A 21,850-nucleotide genomic window follows, 5' to 3' on the forward strand; every position below is an offset into this window, starting at 1 on the left:
TTACCAGTTTTATTTCTCCTCACAGTTTTATTTATCCTCTTATGTTGGTTTATGCATCGCTGTCTTGTGAGCTGTTGTGAGGGGCCGTCCCCAAGGCTGATCTTCTCTGGGACCCCGGCAAGGTTTGGTGAGGGAGGCTCTAAGTGTGTGGTGGGTTCCAGACCTCAGTGAGGTCACTGAGGCTACAGCCATGGAGCCCCTTTTGAGGCCCAACCACCAACCAGCCTTCCCCAAGCCACAGCGCTCGGCAGCCGCAGGAACCTGCAAAGCCAAGTTCACAAGCCACCGTAATACCAGGCAACATTACCAAGAGGGAATAACATGTCTGGTTACAGCAGTGGTTCTCCATTTGAGAAGGGGAGTCCCTTGAGATATCTGTGGGACAGGAAGGGAGGAGTGGAAGGAGGTTGATATAAGGCATCGCATCCCCCAGGTGCCAGCCAATGAACCCCAAAACGTCTTCTCCCCAGCAACTCTGAGGCTGCTCCCTCCATGGGGAAATTTCCATCTCTTGATTGCAGTCACTCCTAGAGTCTTGCCTATTCTTTCCCCCTATATTTTTTCTTTCACCCTTTTTAAAAAATTCAGTTTTATTGAGATATTCACATACCCTACAATCATCCACAGTGTACAATCAATTGTTCACAAGTACCATCATATAGTTGTGCTTCATCATCACAATTTTTGAACATTTTCATTATCCCCCCCCCAAAAATAAGAATAAAAATAAAGGTAAAAAGAACACCTAAAACATCCCATACCCCCATCCCACCCTATTTTTCATTTAATTTTTGTCCCCATTTTTCTACTCATACATCCATAACACTGGATAAAGGGAGTATGAGCCACAAGGTTTTCACAATCACACTGTCACACCATGTAAGCTACATAGTTATGCAATCATCTTCAAGAATTAAGGCTACTGGGTTTCATTTCAACAGTTTCAGGTATTTCCTTCTAGCTATTCCAGTACACTAAAAACTACAAAGGGTTATCTATATAGCGCATAAAAATACCCTCCAGAGTGTCCTCTCGACTCCACTTGAAATCTCTCAGCCACTGAAACTTTCTTTTGTTTCATGTCACTTCCCCCTTTTGGTCAAGAAGATTTTCTCAATCCCACAGTGTGGGTCCAGGCTCATCCCCACCCACCTTCACTCCAACTGATCTAGCCTGGACTCCTACTTGTCTCCCTGTTCACAATTCCCTTTCTCTCCTTCAATCCATCCCATGTATCCACATCATAAAACACAAAGTACCAATGTTTGACTCCATTCCCCATAAAATTTCAACAGCTGTCCCTTGCTTAGGCTAGAGGCACAACCTGGGGGCCCAGGTGGCCAGGCAGTAGCATGACTGAGTGTGAGATTGCAGGGGCTGCCAGGGGATCCTCTTTCTGACACACTGACAGCGGCTTCTCAACTCACTTCTTGAGTGCAAATGTGGAGACTTCTGATTTTTCCAGACAAACTGGTGGAACCTGGATTCTTGCATGAATTTCCCAATTTGTAATGTTGGCAATGGTTTTTAAATTTGTCAAAGCAAAATGTGGGCCAGGAAAACAATCTGGGGGCTGGATATGGGAGGGCAGCTGCTGGTTTGCAGCCCCTGGCTTGGAGGGTCGGCTCCGGGCATTTCCGCCTGGTGGATTTAGGCCCCTCCTTGAGGCTTCGTGACCTGGGCCCACTGTCCAGGCAGCTCTCCTGCTGGTCCTTTGCAGGCGGTGCCCGCGCTTCACACTCAGCCTGACGACGGATGACCCTGTTGATGGTGATGTGTCCTTCATCTCTAAACATCAACCCTCCCTGATTTCCAGAGGCCACAGGCCTTCTCTCCCTGGCACAAAGCCTTCTTTGAAAGCCCATAACCCATGCACCATCCTGTTCTCTGTATTTTTAATTTTCATTAACTAATTTACTCTTTTTTTTTTTTAAAAAAAAAAACCTCATTGAGATATAATCCACAGACTGTAAAATTCACCCATATAAATTGTACAAGTCAGGTTTTTTTTTTTTTTTAGCATATATACATTAATGAGTTTACTGGTTCTGTCCTACTAACATTCAAGTAGGATTTGAGACTGATTACAAAATGAGACACAATAAAAGCAAGACAACTAATAAGAACAGGACTGCCTCCTCAAAAAGAGAAATGGACTTTGCCAGGCGCTTCAAATGTGTTCCTCCATTTGAGCATTCATTTTAGCCTTAAGTTCCCTGGCAGAGAAGAAAAAAGGGAAATGGGTTGTACACTTCTCATTGTCTGATAAAACAGTGCAGACAAATCTCAAGAGAGATGTTCTTCCTGGCAAAGAATAGCCATTAGAAAATAGCTTTTATTGATACACGAGAGAGTTTACTCAGATCAATATTGACATTTCTAGGCTCACATGAATTATTGACTCAATGGACGTATTGGCAGGGTTAAGATGTTGAGTCTAACATTGCAATTAAGAACACAGGCTCTCGAGGCAGAAGAGGTTCACCAACGATCAGCCGTGTAGCCTCATGCAAGTTGCTCTGTCTCCCTAAGCTTCAGTTGTCTCCTCTGCAAATTGGGGTTGATATTAATCTTTGTATTAAAGCATTTGAGTGTGAGGATTAAATGAGAAAGTAGGGAAAGTGCTGGGGTTGGTGCCTGGTACCCAGTCAGAGTTCGATGTTGGTTGGATTATAATGATTATTATTTATGTCAGGCTCAGAAGCAGGGAGGACACAGGTGACAATTTGCTGGCAGTTACACGAGCATGTGTTTGGCCCCTGGACACAGGTCTGCCCTCGAGGACCTCACAGGAGGCCAGGGAAAAACAGGAAACAAGCAGATCAGTCTCACGCAGTGTGGCAAGTGTGCGAGTGTGTGTGTGAGAATATGGGGTGGGCTGCAGGGTGACCAAATCTAGCCTGAGGAGGGGTCAGGAAGAGGGACTTTCCTGGGAGAGGGGAACGTTATACCTGTGAGATTAGTGTGTGTTTGTACAATTATTCATATATATGTAGCTTTTATTTATCTATATAGATTATTTTATATTTATATATGTAGTTGTTATTTTTAAAGGCTATTTTTAGGCTTCTTTTATATTGCAATTTTTTTCTCTCTTTCCTAACCCAGCTGGACTGTGTGGGGTGGGTCTGGGGTGGTCTAGGACAAGTTTATTGGCTAAGGTGGGAGCACACACCTCTGGAGGGCGGGCTGGGCTCTGGCCTTGCCTACTTGCACCCTCTGGGGTGGGAGCCACCGAAACTCCAGCACCCAAGGCAGACCTGTTCAGACACACGGAGCCCATGGCTTCCCCAGCAGCTTCCCAGAAAGGTCAGAAAACACAACCCAGAAGTGTGGGGAACCCAGTGTCCCCGGGACAGCTCAGGGCTTCAGCCTCTCGGGAGATGCCCCATGTCACTGAGTGATGGCCGTGTTCTCCTGAGCCATGGCCAGCCTTTTTCAGACACTGCAAACTGTCCAATGATCCCTTTTGTAGCCAAAGAAAATCCAAGATTATGCACTGGATTCTGATGCCTCTTTAAATATGGAGCAGTTCTTGAGTCTCTCTTTGGCTTTCATGACCCTGACATTTTTGAATAGTACAGGCTAGTTATTCCGTAGAACGTCTCTCAAGTTGGGTTTGTCTCGTAGTGCCTCACGATTAGATTTGGGTTATGCATTTCTGGCAGGAATACCACAGAGGAGCTTCTTGGTGCATCACATCGGGGGCACCACTGTCTGTTAGTCCCATTATTGCATTATTAGCAGTGTTAACTCAGAACATTTGGTTAAGGAGGTGCCTACAATGTCTCTCCACTGTAGAGGGATTATTCCATCCTTTGTAATTAATAAGTGTCTTTTCAGGAGGTACTTTTAGATAATGTAAATATCCTCTTACTCCTCAAACTTTTGTCCACTAGCTTTAGCCTCCATTGACGATTCTTATCCACATCAATTATTACTAGGATGACTGCCAAATGGTGATCTTTTGATATCATTCTTTCTACAATTATTAGCTGACTTTCTACAGTAAGAAAGAGCTTTTGGAAATTAAAGAAGATCTAACTAAATGGAAAAGACATCCCATGTTCATCAAACAGAAGATGTTAAGATGGCAATACCCCCCAAATTGATCAACAGATTCAATGCAACCCTTGTTAAAATCCCACATGGCTTTGTTGAGGAAATTAAGAAGGTGGTCCTAGAATTGATAGAAAAATGCAAGGGACCCAAAATAGTCAAAACAGTCTGGAAAAAGAAGAGCAAAGTTGGAGGACTCACACTTCTTGATTTCAAAACTTACTTCAAAACCTACAGTAATCCAGACAGGTGGAACTGGCATGAAGATAAACATATAGTTCAATGAACAGAATTGAAAGTCCAGAAATAAGCTTTTAAACTGATGGCCAACTGATTTCCAACACGGGTGCCAAGACAATTCAATGGACAGATAATAATCATCAACAAATTGTGTGCAAACAGCCAGATATCCACATGTGAAAGAATGAAGTTGGACCCTTACCTCACACTATATACAAAAATTAACTCAAAATTGATCAAAGACCTAAATATAAGTGCTAAAACTAAAAAACTCTTGGAAGGAAACAGAGGCAACATTTCATGATCTTGGTTTAGGCAACGGTTTCTTAGATATGACATCAGATTGGACTTCATCAAAACTTAAAACTTCTGTGCTGCAAATGATGCCATCAAGAAAGTGAAAAGACAATGCAAAGGAAGAGAGAAAACATTTGCTGATCATTTATTTGATAAGGAACTTGCATCCAGAGTATATAAAGAACTCCTGCAACTCAAATATAAAAAGATTAGTAACTCAATAAAAAATGAGCAAAAGATCTGAATAGACATTTCTTCAAAGAAGATATACAAATGGCTAATAAGCGCATGAAAAGATGCCCAACATCGTTAGTCATTACGTAAATGCAAATCAAAACCACAATGAGATATCACTTCACACATACTAGGATGGCAATTAAAAAAAAAAGCCAAACAACAACAAATGTTGGCAAGACAGGGGGAAATTGGTACCCTTATATATTGCTGATGTTACAGCCACCATGGAAAACAGTTGGGTAGCTTCTCCAAAAGTTAAACGGAGTTATCATATGATGCAGCAATTCCACTCCCAGGTATAAACATGAAAGCATTGAAAACATATGTTCCCATAAAAACAGATACACAAATGTTCATAGCAGCATTATTCATAATAGCCAAAAAGTGGAAACAAACCAAATGTCCATCAACTGATGAGTGGATAAACAAAATGTGATACATTGATACAATGGAATATTATTTGGTAATGAAAATGATAACATGAAATAATAATGGTTGACCCTTGAAAAGGTCATGCTAAATGAAAGAAGCCAATCTCAAAAGATCACATGTATAATTCCATGTATAATTCCATGTGATAAAATGTCCAAAAGAGACAAAATCTATAGAAGTAGAAAGTAGATTAGCGGTTGCCTAGGACTTAGGAGTAGGGTTGGGGGAAATGGGGAATGACTGCTAATGGGAATGAGGATTCTTTTGGGGGGAGAGAAAATGTTCTAAAATTAGATTATGGTGTTGGTTGCATGATTCTGTGAGTATACTAAAATCATTGAAACTGTACACTTAAAAAGATTAATTTTATGGTATGCAAATCATATCTCAATAAATCTGTCAAAAAGCAACATGTAAACATAAAAAATTAAAAAGAAAAAGAAAGCACCATCCATTATCTTATTTACTTATTTATTTATTATCAATGTGGACTTACGGATTCTAACAGTGTTCAACAGGTTATATTCCTTAACTAACATTATTTTTATGTTCAGATTGTACCATATTTTGCCAATGGGAATACCTTCAATGACAACTATTTCCTTTCATGTTCCCATGATTCTTTTAGTACTTCTTTACTATTTTTTCTTTACTTTTTGGGCACAAGATAGTCTAGGCTTATTTTGTGTTTTCCCTATCCCCGCCACGAGTCAGCCGTTTCTCCAAAGAGCTCTGGTTCCTTTTGGTGGAGAATGGTGGGAACTACGTCTCGGCACTAGGTGGGATGTCAGTGCTTCTCCCAGTAGACAGAACTGGGAAATAGATATAGGTATATTCATATGCACATACATACATTTGTGCAGACATGTACATGCCTTCACATATTTATATCCATTTCTATTCTAGCTATACTAAAACCCATGAGCTCATACTGATACCTCCAACTTCAACCCAACACCACAGAGTTCATTCTATCCTTCCATATTTGTAACTCCTTCTGACAGTAAGAAGCTTGACTCCCATTACCCATGATATATTTAATTATTTACTCAACCCTAGAACATTCAGAAAGTAGTAGTTTCAGAATTGCTAGCTCATGCCTCTGATACAAAGAAAGCTCCTCATTAGAGTTCAGTATTTACTTAGAGTTCTTTTTGTCTTTAGCTTGAGGGTTTATAGCTCAAAAACCATGTTCAAAAGTTAATTGGGTTAGTTCTCCCCACCATTTCAGTGTTGTTTTTTCTTTTAACTCACTTTTAGGATTCCTGTTCTCCCCCCATTCTTATTAATTATATTTCTTCCTTCATTTCTTCTTTCTTTCTATGTGAAACATTAACATAGTTCCAAAGTCAGGACTGTACAAAAAGGCATATTTAGGGAAGCACCCCCACCCCCCTGCCATTGTCTCCATCCTTTGTGTTCCATTCCCAATCATACCCTTAGGTAACCAGTCTCATTTGTCTCTAATTTATCCCTGAATTTTGGTCAAATGAGCAGGTAGATGTATATTTTCTAATATACCCCTTTTCTACATACTACAGATCCACCTTTACACTTCACTTTTTTCACTTAACAATATATCCTAGAAATGACACTCAAGTTCATAGAAATCTCAGGGTTGTTTGTTTGTTTGTTTGTTTGTTTTTTATAGCTGCATAGTACTCCTTTGTATAGGTGTGCTAGTTCATTCACTCTACTATGTATGTACCTTTAGGTTATCGCCAATATTTTCTATTGTTGGAAGTGTGTCTTCAGGGAAAATTCCTAGAAGTAGAATTGTTGAGTCAAAAAGGTAATAATGTGTAATTTTGTTAGATAGACAAGTTCCCTCTCTAAGGGTTGCAATAATTTGCACACATATCAGTAGTATGTAAGGTGTCTGTTTCCCTACAGTCTTGCCAATAGAGCATGTTTCATGCTTCTTGATTTTTACCAATCTGAAGGGTGAGAAATGGTATCTCAGTGTAGTTTTAATTTTCATTTTTCTTATTATGGGTGAAGTTGAACATATTTTATATGTTTAAAGACCATTTTTCTATCTTTTTCTGTGAATTGTCTGTTCATGTCTTTTGCCCATTTTTCTACTTTTTTTTCTTACAACTTTACAGGGCTTTTTAAATATTAGGTATTGTGCCAGTTTGAATGTATTGGGTCCCCCAAACGCCATTATCTTTGATGTAGTCTTGTGGGGCAGACGTTTTGGTGCTGATTAGATTTGCTTGGAATGTGCCCCACCCAGCTGTGGGTGATGACTCTGATGAGATATTCCCATGGAAGCATGGCCCCGCCCATTCAGGGTGGGCCTTGATCAGTGGAGCCAATATGAATGAGCTGACTCAAAGAGAAGGAACTCAGTGCAGCTGTGAGTGACGTTTTGAAGAGGAGCAAGCTTGCTAGAGAGGAATGTCCTGGGAGAAAGCCATTTTGAAACCAGAACTTTGGAGCAGACGCCAGCCACGTGCCTTCCCAGCTAACAGAAGTTTTCCGGACACCATTGGCCATCCTCCAGTGAAGGTACCCGATCACTGATGTGTTACCTTGGACACTTTATGGCCTTAAGACTGTAACTGTGTAGCCAAATAAACCCCCTTTTTATAAAAGCCAATCCATCTCTGGTGTTTTGCATTCTGCAGCATTAGCAAACTAGAACAGGTATATTAACTCTTTATCTGTGATTTTTGTTGGAAATAATCTCCCAAGTTTGTTAGTTGTCTTTTGATATTGTATATATGGAGAAGTCTTTAGAAATATAGTTTATCAGTTTTTCTTTTATTGCATCTGGGTTTTGAGCCACAGTTAAAGCCTTTCCCTACACCTCATTTCAGAGGAAGCCACCCATGTTTTATTTTAGTGCTTGTATAGTTTTATTGTCTACATTTAGATTGCTGATCCACTTGGAGTTTATTCTTTTATGTGGTGTGAGGTATGATGGATCTAAGTCTGTCTTTTTTGAATGACTGAAGAGTCGTGCAACACGTACCCTTGAGGACACCTGTAACCTGCTCCTCAACGAGACACCTGCATCTCAGTCTAACATCACAGGATTTGGGAAGCTGTGTCCATAGCTTATGGATTGCTGTGTGGCAGCTTCCTCGTTTCGATTATGACCCCTTCCCTCATTCTTTTTTTGCTATTTTTGTTTTTGGTGGGTTTTAAATAAGGAGGGTAGAGTAAAAATTGGCTTTACTCTGCCATTTTAAACTAGAATTCTATTAAAATATATATTTTAAATATGACATTATAGCTTCAAAAATAATTAAAGGTATGGTTTTATTTTTTTTATGAGAACTAGAGGCCAGAGTTGGGGTAGAGGGAACTCCGTTGCCCCATGCGATTAACAGGGAGCAATAGTAAGTACAAATGAGAGAGTTAGGATCGGATAAAGCTGACAAATTTTTTTTTTTAAATCATCATTTTATTGAGATATATTCACATACCACGCAGTCATACAAAGCAAATCGTACTTTCGATTGTTTACAGTACCATTACATAGTTGTACATTCATCACCTAAATCAATCCCTGACACCTTCATTAGCACACACACAAAAATAACAAGAATAATAATTAGAGTGAAAAAGAGCAATTGAAGTAAAAAAGAACACTGGGTACCTTTGTCTGTTTGTTTCCTTCCCCTATTTTTCTACACATCCATCCATAAACTAGACAAAGTGGAGTGTGGTCCTTATGGCTTTCCCAATCCTATTGTCACCCCTCATAAGCTACATTTTTATACAACTGTCTTCGAGATTCATGGGTTCTGGGTTGTAGTTTGATAGTTTCAGGTATCCACCACCAGCTACCCCAATTCTTTAGAACCTAAAAAGGGTTGTCTAAAGTGTGCGTAAGAATGCCCACCAGAGTGACCTCTCGGCTCCTTTTGGAATCTCTCTGCCACTGAAGCTTATTTCATTTCCTTTCACATCCCTCTTTTGGTCAAGAAGATGTTCTCTGTCCCACGATGCCAGGTCTACATTCCTCCCCGGGAGTCATATTCCACGTTGCCAGGGAGATTCACTCCCTTGGGTGAAAGCTGACAAATTTGTTGTAAAAGAAGGGCTTCAGAGATTCCAAAGCCTATGTGAGTATGCAAAATTCCAGAATTCCTCCTATAATCCTCCAACTGGTTGAATTAGATTGTGCTATTCTTCATGAATTTGCAATAAAACCAGATGGCAGACATAGTAAAGAGTTATTGAATAAGGCATACATATTTACCTAAATTATACCCTGAATTATACATGATCCTTCCAAAGGTAAACTATGTTAATATTAGAAAAAACTACTTTCTATTCAGTAATAGACTAACCATTTTAATAAATACTTCTGTTTTTATAGACATACAATTGAGTGGGAAGGCGTGGCAACCTTTTCATGTGTGTGCATGTGCTCACTTTTTTTTTTAATATTCATTTTATTGAGATATATTCACATACCACACAGTCATACAAAACAAATTGTACATTTGATTGTTCACAGTACCATTACATAGTTGTACATTCATTACCAAAATCAATCCCCGACACCCTCATTACCACACACACAAAAATAACCAGAATAATAATTAAGGTGAAAAAGAGCAACTAAAGTAAAAAAGAACACTGGGCGCCCTTGTCTGTTTGTTTGCTTCCTTCCCCCACCTTTCCACTCATCCATCCACAAACTAGACAAAGTGGAGTGTGGTCCTTATGGCCTCCCCAATCCCACTGTCCCCCCTCATAAGCCATATTTTTATACAATTGTCTTCAAGATTCATGGGTTCTGGGTTGTAGTTTGATAGTTTCAGGTATCCACCACCAGCTACCCCAATTCTTTAGAACCTAAAAAGGGTTGTCTAAACTGTGCGTAAGAGTGCCCACCAGAGTGACCTCTCGGCTCCTTTTGGAATCTCTCTGCCACTGAAGCTTATTTCATTTCCTTTCACATCCCCCTTTTGGTCAAGAAGATGTTCTCCGTCCCACGATGCCAGGTCTACATTCCTCCCTGGGAGTCATATTCCACGTTGCCAGGGAGATTCACTCCCCTGGGTGTCTGATCCCGCATAGAGGGGAGGGCAGTGATTTCACCTTTCAAGTTGGCTTAGCTAGAGACAGAGGGCCACATCTGAGCAACAAAGAGACATTCGAGAGGAGGCTCTTAGGCACAATTATAGGGAGGCCTAGCCTCTCCTTTGCAGCAACAGTCTTCCCAAGGGCAAATCCCATGGTAGAGGGCTCAATCCAGCATGTGCTCACTTTTTATTCAGCCCCACCTATGGAAAATCTGGCTATTCAAACCATGACTCAAGAGATAAATGCCATCATTTATCTGCTGGAAGTTACCCAGATTTCAGGCATGAAACCTAATAAAAGAAATAAACAGTGCATGCATGTAAACTTTGTCAAATCTAACCTATAGTGTGGCAAATGTTAGTCACTAAGTCTTAGTCTCTAAAACCGTACTGAGAATTATTTTGTTGGCTCAGGTGTGACTGGGGGCTTCCAGCTAACTTGGGAGCCATGGGCAACTTTGAAGTTAGGAAGGAGAAGAAACACTGAAAACAAGCTAATTCTTCTTACAATTGTGCCCAAGCCAGGCCTTCATCAATACCCAAAGAGGTCATTACTTATAATTCCTGCAGCAACAGAGCACCACTAGGTGCCTCGTCCATTCAAGAGGGGGCTCCACAGACAGTGCAGGTCAAACAGGGCTGGTGGCCCTGACTTACATTCTGCCCTTGCCCTTCAGCAAAAGTAGGACAAAAGTCAGGGAAGGGTGAGTGATAGAAAATATCAAGTATTTTCCTTTTTAAAATTTTCAGGTTTCATCTACTTTAGAGCCACCATTCAACCTTTTCATTGTCTTCCTATAAGATAGAGAGGGCCTAAATCCAATGAGCACCTCCATTTTTTTCAGACAGGGGAGAGGAAATGTAAAGCCACGTCACCTGGTAACTAACTGGTCCCATTTCCCGGCCGGCTGCGTAACCCCATTGCCATCCAGACATCTCCAGAGCTCTCTCTCCACTGAGGGCCTCTGCCTTCCAGGGCTCTGTGTGCTTTGCATCGTGCCAAGTACCACAATCCTGTAAGAACAGTGGATGGGATTTTGCCAGGTTTCCTTCTGAAATTTCAAGATTTTGAAAAAGATATTTTTCTATTGATATTTATCTATTGGCTTACATGTGCTCTCATCTGAAGTCTGTGGGTGATTGGGCAGACTGGAGTAAGGATCTTTACACATCCACCTGGTGTCGATCAATGAGTCAAATCCACACAGTGACCTCTTCTGTAGAGCTCGCTCATAAACTCATGTGATACGGAGTTCTTTAAACCCTCCTGCTGGAGAAAGAAAAGCGAGTGAAATTACTTACCATCCCAGCATCATGCCTTACACACAGTAGGTTCTCCACTCAAACATGAAGAAAGAATGAATGAACAAATGAATGAATGAGTGAACAATGATGATTTCCACTGAATATGGTAAATGTCAAATAATAAGATTTTAATAAAAAGAAGCCTGCTGTCTCCCTCCTGTGCGTCACTCACACAATTCGGAGTCTGAGCCTGAATATCTTATTTATTTATTTTTAGCTCTGGGCTCATTTTATTTCATGGACTTTAGGAAGGGCAGAGCTCTGTCCACGTCTTGTGAAGTGAGCCTTAGGTAAACTGTGGAGGTGTGAAAAGCACCTGTCTAAGAAGATCTATAAGATGTCTCCCGTAGGTCTTTAATGCGGTTCCTCCAGTGTGGGGAGTGGTTGTGGTTCACGCAGGTTCAATCAAACGGAGACAAGTGGGAATGGATTTCCTCTTTACACAGTCGGCTAGACGGTGATTTTTTTTCCCTTTGCCCTATTCACAAACTTATTTTGAGCTCTGTCTGTGATGGCTGGGACTCCAGAAAGATCAGTCTATACTGTTTGATAAGGAGAAGGTTAACTTTAAGAATTTGTTTAAAGATTCTGCTGGTTTAACTTCATGAAGTACACTAAGTAAGAAAAATGTTCTGCCTAGGTCTATTTCACAATGACTTATGTTAATGACAAAACATTTCATAATTTTTGGAGCTATTTGGGACACATTATGCATATTAAGTCTACTCTGCAAAACTTGAATTGGGATAAAGCTATTAGAGTAGGATTCTTACTCTAGCAAAGCTATATAATTAAAAGTAGAAGACAATAAATATTTGATAAACTCAATTCAACTTTCATTTGCTCAGTGCCTGGTATGTATGTGGAAAGCATAATGCTCAATGCTATAAGATTTACCAAAAAAAAAAAAAAAAAAAAAAAAAAGGACAAAGTGGTTTAGCAAGGAGTCCTGGTTTCTTGAGTATTTTAAGTCACAATAATGACAAAATATATGGTTTTTCTTTTAAAGTCTGCTTAGGCATTGTGTCTTTAGGGACTCAGTTTCCTCAATATATTAATTTGATCCTACTGTACCTCAGAGAAGTTTTGTGGAAATGAACAATTAGAACATCCCAACCTTAAGCATAGCTTGTAAAATATTGGCAAGGCTTAAATAATAATGTTAAAAACATTAATTTAGACAGGGAGTTCTGGCTGGAAAGCCAAAACAAAGGAAAAAAATCCATTTATGGGCTTCTACACCACAGGCAGACATGCACAGCATCATTTGCTAATTCCATCTTCGGCTTGAAATGTTTTTCCCAAACTCACATGGAGAAATTCACCAGGAGAGTTCTCTCACCTGCAGAACTCAATCTGGATTGGAGAGCAGACTGATAACACTAGTTCCTCTCAAAAAGGCCCTTATTACTGATATGATTCTTTTTCTCTCCCTTTCTGCACTCACCAAAATGCTCTATAGAAAGTCTCCATAATTTGTTTCCTTTGTATTTCTCATTAGGACCTGAGAGGAACCCTACTGAGTTTCCCTGACATTATCTTGGGCCACCTGATGCCTGGGTGATTTGAACTGTCATACTGCTCTAAAGATAATGCCAGCCCTGATTATGTCAGCCACAGAGCCAGGCACAGAATAAGTAAGTGAAAAGGGACTGTGGGAGAGAAAGTCAAGGTCATTCACACACGTTGAAGAAATGGGGGCCCTCCGACTCTCCAGGAAGTTTGGGAGCTAAGCTTGCTTCAAGCAATTTGCCTCAGGGTGGTCCCAATGTCCATTATTGGCCAGGGACTTCTCAGCCCCAGTGAGAAGAGAGTGTGATCCCCTTCTCCACGAAGAGGAGAAACCAGGGGCGATGAAAGCTGGTAACTATGACAACCATAGACAGCAAAAGACAAAGTAGCGAGCTCGATTTGTCAAGGCTGATGCTACAGGGTCAGGGCTGGTCTGCACCCGGTGGAATGGTTTCAGGACCTCAGACAGCTCCATTTGCCTCCGTGTTGGGGTCTGGGCCACAGCGGTCGCTTTTGAATGGGCACTCGTTTCTGCTGGGTGCTGATGACTCTCTCGCAGCAGGTGTGCTGTCCACCCTTCCCGCTCTGTGAATGAGAGCAGAACATAGCACCCATCTCTCCCCTCACACCTAGAATGGCCCACCACGTTGCCCTCCCTTGCTCTATAAGAGTGGGCTTACAGGGCAAGGCTGGACACAGAGAATATTCAGCCCAGCAAAAACTCCTGCTCCCTTATTTATCCCACCCTTCTGGGGTCCCACATCCCCTTGGTTCAGGAATTCCAGGGGAAAATAAACACCATTGACATTGGTCTCAGAGATAATTTAATCCCGAGTTTGCAATCTCAGAAGCCTGTAGGGACTGAGCAAATAGATTAGTGAGTGAATCAGACTTGCATAAGACAATAAGGACATGTGGGCCCAGTGTCTGAACTGGCCATCCTAAAGGAGCTCACGTTTTAAAACCACCCTCAGAGGATGTGGAGGTGTTGGGACTTCCTCACCTGGATTGTTGCTGATGTTCTCACAAATACTGGGGACTGACGGCTTGACATGCTGAGCCTTCTGTCTTGGGGCTTGCCCTTATGAAGCTTGTTACTGCAAAGGAGAGGCTAAACATGCTTATAATTGCACCTAAGAGTCTCCCCCCGAGTGCCTCTTTGTTGCTGAGATGTGGTCCTCTTTCTTTCTCTCTATCTAAGCCAGCTTGGCAGGTGATCTCACTGCCCTTTCTCCTACGTGGCACCTGACTCCCAGGGGTATAAATCTCCCTGGCAATGCAGGACATGACTCCCGGGGATGAATCTGGACCCAGCATTGTGGGATTAAGAACATCTTCTTGACCAAAATGGGGATGCAAAATGAAACGAAATAAAGCTTCAGTGGCTGAGAGATTTCAAATGGAGTCGAGAGGTCACTCTGGTACATTCTTACGCACTATATAGATAGCACTTTTTGGGTTTTAATGCATTGGAATAGCTAGAAGTAAATACCTGAAACTACCAAACTCCAACCCAGTAGCCTTGACTCTTGAAGAGGATTGTACAACAATGTAGATTACAAGGGGTGACAGTGTGATTGTGAAAACCTTGTGGATCACACTCCCTTTATCCAGTGTAGGGATGGGTGAGCAGATAAATGGGGACAAAAACTAGATGAAGGATGGGGTGGGATGGGGGATGATTTGGGTGTTCTTTTTTATTATTATTTTTTATTCTTATTCTGATTCTTTCTGGTATGGGGAAAATGTTCAAAGGTAGACTGGGGTGATGAATACACAACTATATGATGGTACTGTGAATAGTTGATTGTACACCATGGATGATTGTATGGTATGTGAATATATCTCAATAAAACTGAATTAAAAAACCCCCAAAATATGCAGCCTAAACACCTGTGGACTGCACCTGGCAGTCAGGGACCAATAAACAATTGCTGATCGGGCCTGCTCCCTCATTTTATAAGTTGGGAAACTAAGTCCTGGTTGGGAGGAACTCATTTCCCAGGGGCAGGACTAGAACCCAGGTTGCCTAACTTTCCATCCATGGCTCACAAACCCACACAGCTTACCTCGCTGTTTGTCAGGGGCATGAAATGGATATTACTAGATTTCTGGGTCCCAAACTTTCATGTCTGCTGAAGCCGAGCCCCATCTGACTGGGGCTGTAAAGTGTGAGTTGCCCATCATTGGAAGGGATAAAATGTGGCTTGGATGGTCTCTGTGCCTCAGTTTCTACATCTGTAATCTGCAGATGAAGCTTCCCAGTTTGTTCACTTTAAGTCCATGATTAGTTACTTGACCTTTCAGTTTCCTCATCTGTAGCACGAGGATTCTATGGATGAGGTTGCTTGTGAGGATGAAATGAGTTGACTATGAAAATCCTTGAGAATGGGACTTCATGCAGAGTAAGCTCTTGTTAAATATTAGTCATCACTCGGTAGCTCTTGTACTGTGTCATTTGTCAGAGTCTTAAAAAAACACCATTGTTAAAATTAAAATGGTACCCAGAAGCCTACAAACAGAAAATGGCTAAAAAACAAGCAAATGGTGACAGGGCCTCTTGGAATGTGATTCATAGCATTTCACTCTCTTAGAAAGAGAGAAATTACATGGTCCAGCCAGAAAAATGGGAGAAGGAAAACCAGGCATTGATGTTATCTGAGGTCAACCTTTTCACCAGCAAGGCAGGTAAGAAGTAAGTAAATTTGTTCTCAAGAAAGATATGGCAGAGAGCTTTCTCTGAAAAATAAAAAATTGAACAGTATGCTTACTACATCCTCTCAGGAAAGAAAATTTCCTTTAGTGGATATTTCATGTTCAAAATGACTAAGCCAAGAAAATAGAATGGGACATTTTTCTTCAAGTGAACTGAGACAGAAAGTTTCTTGTACATGGAACATTAAAAAAAAAAAAAATTAAAGGGGAGCAAATTAATCCTAGGCTATTAAAATGAATACACCTTCTTAGATATCTTAAGCTTTGTTGTCTTGGGTTGGGTGTTTGCATGCATGGAGTTTATCGGGGGGTGCCCACTTCTGAGCCTTTTGAGCCTTTCTGTCCCCATCTGTCACAGCACTCCTGGTATTTTTACATCACTTAGTGTGGGCCACTGTTTTCTCCAGGCTTCCAAGAGACATGATGGCAGCCTGTTAGCACTTTGTCCAGGGGTCCTTGCCAGGTTGTTAAATGAGTCCATGTGAGAGTGCTTCCATGTCAACAAACTCTCTCTTATCCCACCTGTGCCCCCCTCCTCTTGGTCCCAGGATCCCAGGATCCAGTCCTATCCATCCTCTCCTCGCTCCTGCCCATACTTGGGTCCTGCAGCTGCTCCTGGGTACAGCCATTCTCATCCCTTAGCCGTCCCAGCACTTCTCCAGCTGCGTTGTGCAATTTGACCCCTGATATCCAGTGCCAGGAGAGGAGATGGGGGATGTGGCTTTGAAAGTCTGAGGTCTCTGCCTCGTCCTCCTGGGAGGGGTGGCCCACTGCTATAGGATCAAGGGTTATTCAGGGATCTGGGGCTCCAAGGTGTTCCAGCCCATCGGCCCTGATGTCCCTACCTCAAGTCTCAGGCCCCACTCCTTCCCCACTCAGGCCCTGACCTCGACACAGCAGACTTCCTGGGGCTGAGAGTTCAGTCTACTCTGATGCTCTTGTACTGAGGTCCTGGCCTGACTTTTCCTGTCTTCTGGCTGCAGAAGGTAAGAGCCTCTTTCTAAGCTGACAAGAAGACCCTCTGAATTCCACACTTGGCCTTTTACAGTCTTTTCCAAGGCACTCATGAGTGCACATGAAACATCAACCTGTTTTGTTGTCCTTAGAATTTTACTTCAGGCTTTTTACCTCTAAAAGCCTGAGATGTTGCACCAGCCAGGGTGCTCCAGTCCCCCTGTGCTCCATCCCAGCTCCCCACCAGTGAAGTTTTAGAGTTGCCTGGCACACCACACAGGCACTGTCAGAGCTCCACCTGCCACGTATGCCACCATCTGTGCTGCCACCAATGGGGGTGGGTGATGAGGTGTGGGGGATCCAGCTCCAAACCCCCCCTTTTGAGTCTGCTTCCTTGGACCACTCCTGACCTCAGCTATTGAGTTCAGGTTCCCCAGGAAGCAGGCTCTGAGGCTCTCAGAGCTCCATGCAGGAAGTTTATGTGGGGGAAATGAAGGATGAAGGAATTGAACTGTGATGCAGTCACCCTTTGGAGTTGCCCTGCCTGGGGGTGATGGGGCCTGAGCTTTTATGCTGTCCCATCGACCAGTCAGTGGCTGTGAAGGCTTTGGGTGATCTGACCTCTGCTTCTCTTTGCAGCCTCATTTTCTGACACTTCTCTTGAGTGTTCTGCTTCTGACCTTAGGAAGGTGCTCTAGGTTGAACTGTGTACCCCCAAAAGGTATGTTGAAGTCCTAACTCCCCACACCTCAGAATGTGACCTTATTTGCTTGTTGGGGATGTAATTAGTTAAGATGAGGCCACACTGGGGTAGGGAGGGCCCTAATCCAATATGACTGGGGTCCTTATAACATGAGGAGACGAGACCCAGAGCCACACAGCGAGGTGGCCAGGTAGAGGCGAAGGCAGAGCTGGGAGTGAAGCTGCCACCAGCCAAGGAGCGCCCGGGGCCACCAGAAGCCGGGAGAGGCAGGAAGGAGCCTCTCTGGAGACTTAGGAGGGAGTGTGGCCCTGCCAACACCTTGCCTTTGGACTGCAGCCTCCAGAACTGTGAGACTATAAGTTTCTTCAGTTTTAAGCCACTCAGTGTGTGGTAATTTGTTTCAGCAGCCCAGGGAAACTGAGACAGACTACACCGGCCCGTGCACATGTAGGAGGGGAGAGGGTGTCAGCCTAGAAGACTCTTGCTGCCCTCCACGCTCCTTCCGCATAACCCTCCTTAAAGCCCCTGGACCCACCTACTCTTCCTCATCCTTCACTCTCTTCTTCCCACTTGCTCAAGTCTTCCCTGATTCCCAGGTGGGAGCTAGGCGTTCCTCTTTCGAGCTGCTTCTACTTCCCGCACTCCTCCTACAACCACACTCTTCGTGCTGGTTTAATTGTTTGCTGTCCAGTCTCCCTGACCCTGGCTGTCGTTTTCATCCTTGTACCTCCAGCTCTTCTCCTGGGGCCAGGTACCCATCTCCCAGACGAATGAATGAATGAGTGTATGGCAGGCAGTGGGACATTTAGCAGGAAGAAAAGACAGATATAAACTACTGAAGTTGATTACATTTTTGGTCAAACAGGCTGAGAGAGAGAAAACGGAGCTACCAATTTTCAGCGAGGATTCCATGTGGCGTGAAAGACAATGGTATCAATCAAGCCTGAGAAAAAAGGTGATCTCACCCCACAGAAATGGAATTCAGCACTGACCTTTATGGAAGTGCTTGATACAGTTCTGGTTGCTAGAACTCAGGGAAGGGAAAAAAAAAACACACACAACAACATAGATCTGGAAGGAATCTTTACAAAGGTCTGTAAATAATAAAGGAGTTAAAATGATTCCTGCAGAAAGAGAGCTTGAGCAAATCAGAAACTCAGTTAGAAGGTTAGGGTCAAAAGGTTGGGATTAAAGGGCACAGGGTGAAAGTCTACAAAATAATGCAGGATGTGACTCATGCAAGGAGACTTCAAAGTATCCCTGAAGCTTAGCAGACGTGGACATGGTAAAGTAGATTACACAGAAGAAGCTGACATGTGGACTCCCAGCTCCAAGAAGCTAGCAGAGGCAAAATGGGCACAAGGCTGGAAAGAGCTCACCTGTTGGAGGCAGTGACGGCCTTGCCTCTCTAACAGAGTGGGTGGGCTCCGAAATGGACCTGGTAGCCTTCCACAATCACTCCCCACAGCCGGGGTGCATCCAGGTATGCATCCAATTGGCATTTGGTAAATCGATCCTCCCATTACTGAAAGGAAATAAATAATTTGGAAAAATACCTTGGCCTACAGATAGAAAAAGAAAGAAACTCGAGCGGAATTTTTTAGTGTACTGAACCCCTTTTGAATATACCAGAACCCATCTTTAGACTATTCAGAATCTATTATTTCGAGAAGTAAAAAAATAATCTCTCTGTGCTCCAGTTTCCTTCTCTGTAAAAGTGGGTTATTTATAAGGCTCAAATTACTTAATACCATGTGTAAAATACTTAGAACTTGAACTGGCACACAGAGAGTGCTTAAATAAATATTTCCTGGTATTATTCAGGAGAAGCTTCATGGTATCATGGAAAGATGTCATTTCCAGCTGGGAAATGTGGCTTCAAATGCCAGCTCCCAAAAATGCTAATTGTGTGGCCGTGACAAGTCATTTTACTTCTGTGCCTTCTTCATCTGTAAGAAAGAGAATGGTCATGTGAGTGTCAAAAGATAAAGCAGCTAAGAGAACTCCGTTTATGTTTTAGAGTGATGTATATGGATCAGAAGAGCAGAGCAGAGAGAGAGAGAGAGAGAGAGTTCCTTTCAGGACTTTGTGTTTTGAGTGTGTGTGAGTGTGTATGTGTCCCTTTCAGGACTTTGTGCTGTGAGTGTGTGTGTGTGTTCCCTTCAGGGCTTTGTGTTGTGTGTGTGTCCCTTTCAGGGCTTTGTCTTGTGAGTGTGTGTGAGTGTGTGTGTCCCTTTCAGGACTCTGAGTTGTGAGTGTACTTTAGGAATAATCCCGGAGACTGAGAGGATGCCTGGTGGGGTTTCCAGAGGGAGGGAGTGGGTGCTGGAGATCCCAAGGCCCTGCCCAGACCTGGCAGCAGCTCAAAAGCCCCCCAAAGAGTGGGAAAACCTGCCCCCTCCCCACCACCATCCCAGCCTCTCAGCCCCTGACTGACCCCCGCCGGGGAGAGCCGTGATCTCCTCCACAACCACCCCGGAACGTGGCTCAGGTCTGACTGAAAAACTGCCCTTAACTATCTCATTCCAGGGTTGCAGGGCCAACGCCAACAGAAAACCACACAGTTCTACCCGCTAACTCTCATTTGAGGTGTTTTTATTACCTCTTGACAACAGACGTTTAACCAGGTATTCTTCTCAGATGCTTTCAACATGGTACAAGACAAACCCCGAAATCACACCTTGCAATTCATGCGCAGGATCCTCTGCTAAACCAAACTTGTGTGTCAGGTCTGTGCATCCCCTTTCTGCCTGTCCCTGAATATACACGCCTGGAATAGACACATCACACCTACCAAATTCTACGATGTTGGCTGGACATAAGTATGATGTTAACAATGAGAAGTAGATATGAGAAGAGGCGGCTTTCAAACCTTGAAGCTACATTTTAGAAACAGTCACAGATATAAGCCATTAGGCCTTTTCCCAAAAGAACATGAATAGAATGAAAAATCCATCTTGGTTTGAATCATAGAAAAAGAAGAAATAGATGTTTTGACAGAGTGATGGTATAATAAAAGACAAACTGAACTCTGAACAAGCAAATAGTCTGACATTCATGAGCCACCAAATTAATCATTTGCATCACTTCCTTAGACCTCTTCGCTTTTATTGCTGTCACTAATAATAAAAATTAGTGAGGGCCACTCTATCCTCGGTATTGTGCCTAACAGACCATGTTTCATCTAATCCTCACAACAACCCAATGAGAAGATATTATTCTATTTTACAGGAGAGGAAATTCCATCTCAGTGGGTTAAATGGTAATTGGCTCAAAGTTACAAGACCAGTAGTGATAAAATCTGGGCTTGCTTAACCCGAAGCCTGAGCTCTTAAGCTCTGTATCCAGTACCACTGCTGGCTATGGGCTTTGTTTTTTAGTATCATGTTCACAATTTAACAAAGGTATTTTCACTCTATGAGAAATGCTGGGTTCGGGCAGACTGGCCCAAAACAACAGTACCCCATGAGCAGGGGAGGTGAGGCTGCTTCTGGGCAGCACACCGGCTTCACAGTGAGTGAGACTCATGCTTTTCCCTTAGCAAAACGAAGTGTACAGTGTTACGGGCCTTCAGAACAGGGTTTGCACATCCCTCATCTGCTTGGGCATCGGTCAATGGCTTTCAACTGTTCTTTGGTCGATCCTTATGCTAGACTGAAAGGTTGCTAGGTGTAGAATACTAGGCTGGAAATATTTTTTTTCCCTCGGCATTCTGAAGACTGGCCCCACTGCCTCATGCAGTTCAGCGTTATTGATAAGGAGGATGATGCCATTCGAATTCCTGATCCTTCATTATGTGAACTATTTTCTTTGGGACGTTCTGTTTCTCCCCAGGGTTCTGAAATTACATAATTATGTGCCTCCGTATAGGTCTATTTTTGCATGGGCTCTTGGGGGCCCCTTTAATCTGGGAGCACCCACACCCTGTAGTTCTGGAGACACTTTTTTCTTTTAAATGGCTTTATCAGGATGTAATTCGAATACAATAAAATTTGCCCTTTTAAAGTGTACAATGCAATGGTGTCTAGTATATTTATAGAGTTGTGCAGACATCACCATAATATAAATTTTTTAGAACATGCCCATCATCCCCAAAACAAACCTTGTACCCATTTGCAATCGTTCCCCATCCCCACCCCCTTGCCAGCCTGGGCAACTACCAATCTACTTTGGGGGCCATTCTTTTGAATTATTAGTTTAATAATCCTCCCTCTATTTTCTTTGTTGTCTCTTTCTGGATTATCTGTTATTCACATATTGGATCCCCTCGACTGATGTTTTAATTTCCTTATCTTTTTTCCTATTTCCATCTCTTTCTCTTTCTCTGTTCTGCTTTCAGGGCAATTTC

The sequence above is a fragment of the Choloepus didactylus genome, chromosome 21 (assembly GCF_015220235.1).
Source record: "Choloepus didactylus isolate mChoDid1 chromosome 21, mChoDid1.pri, whole genome shotgun sequence".
Taxonomy (NCBI): Eukaryota; Metazoa; Chordata; class Mammalia; order Pilosa; family Megalonychidae; genus Choloepus; species Choloepus didactylus.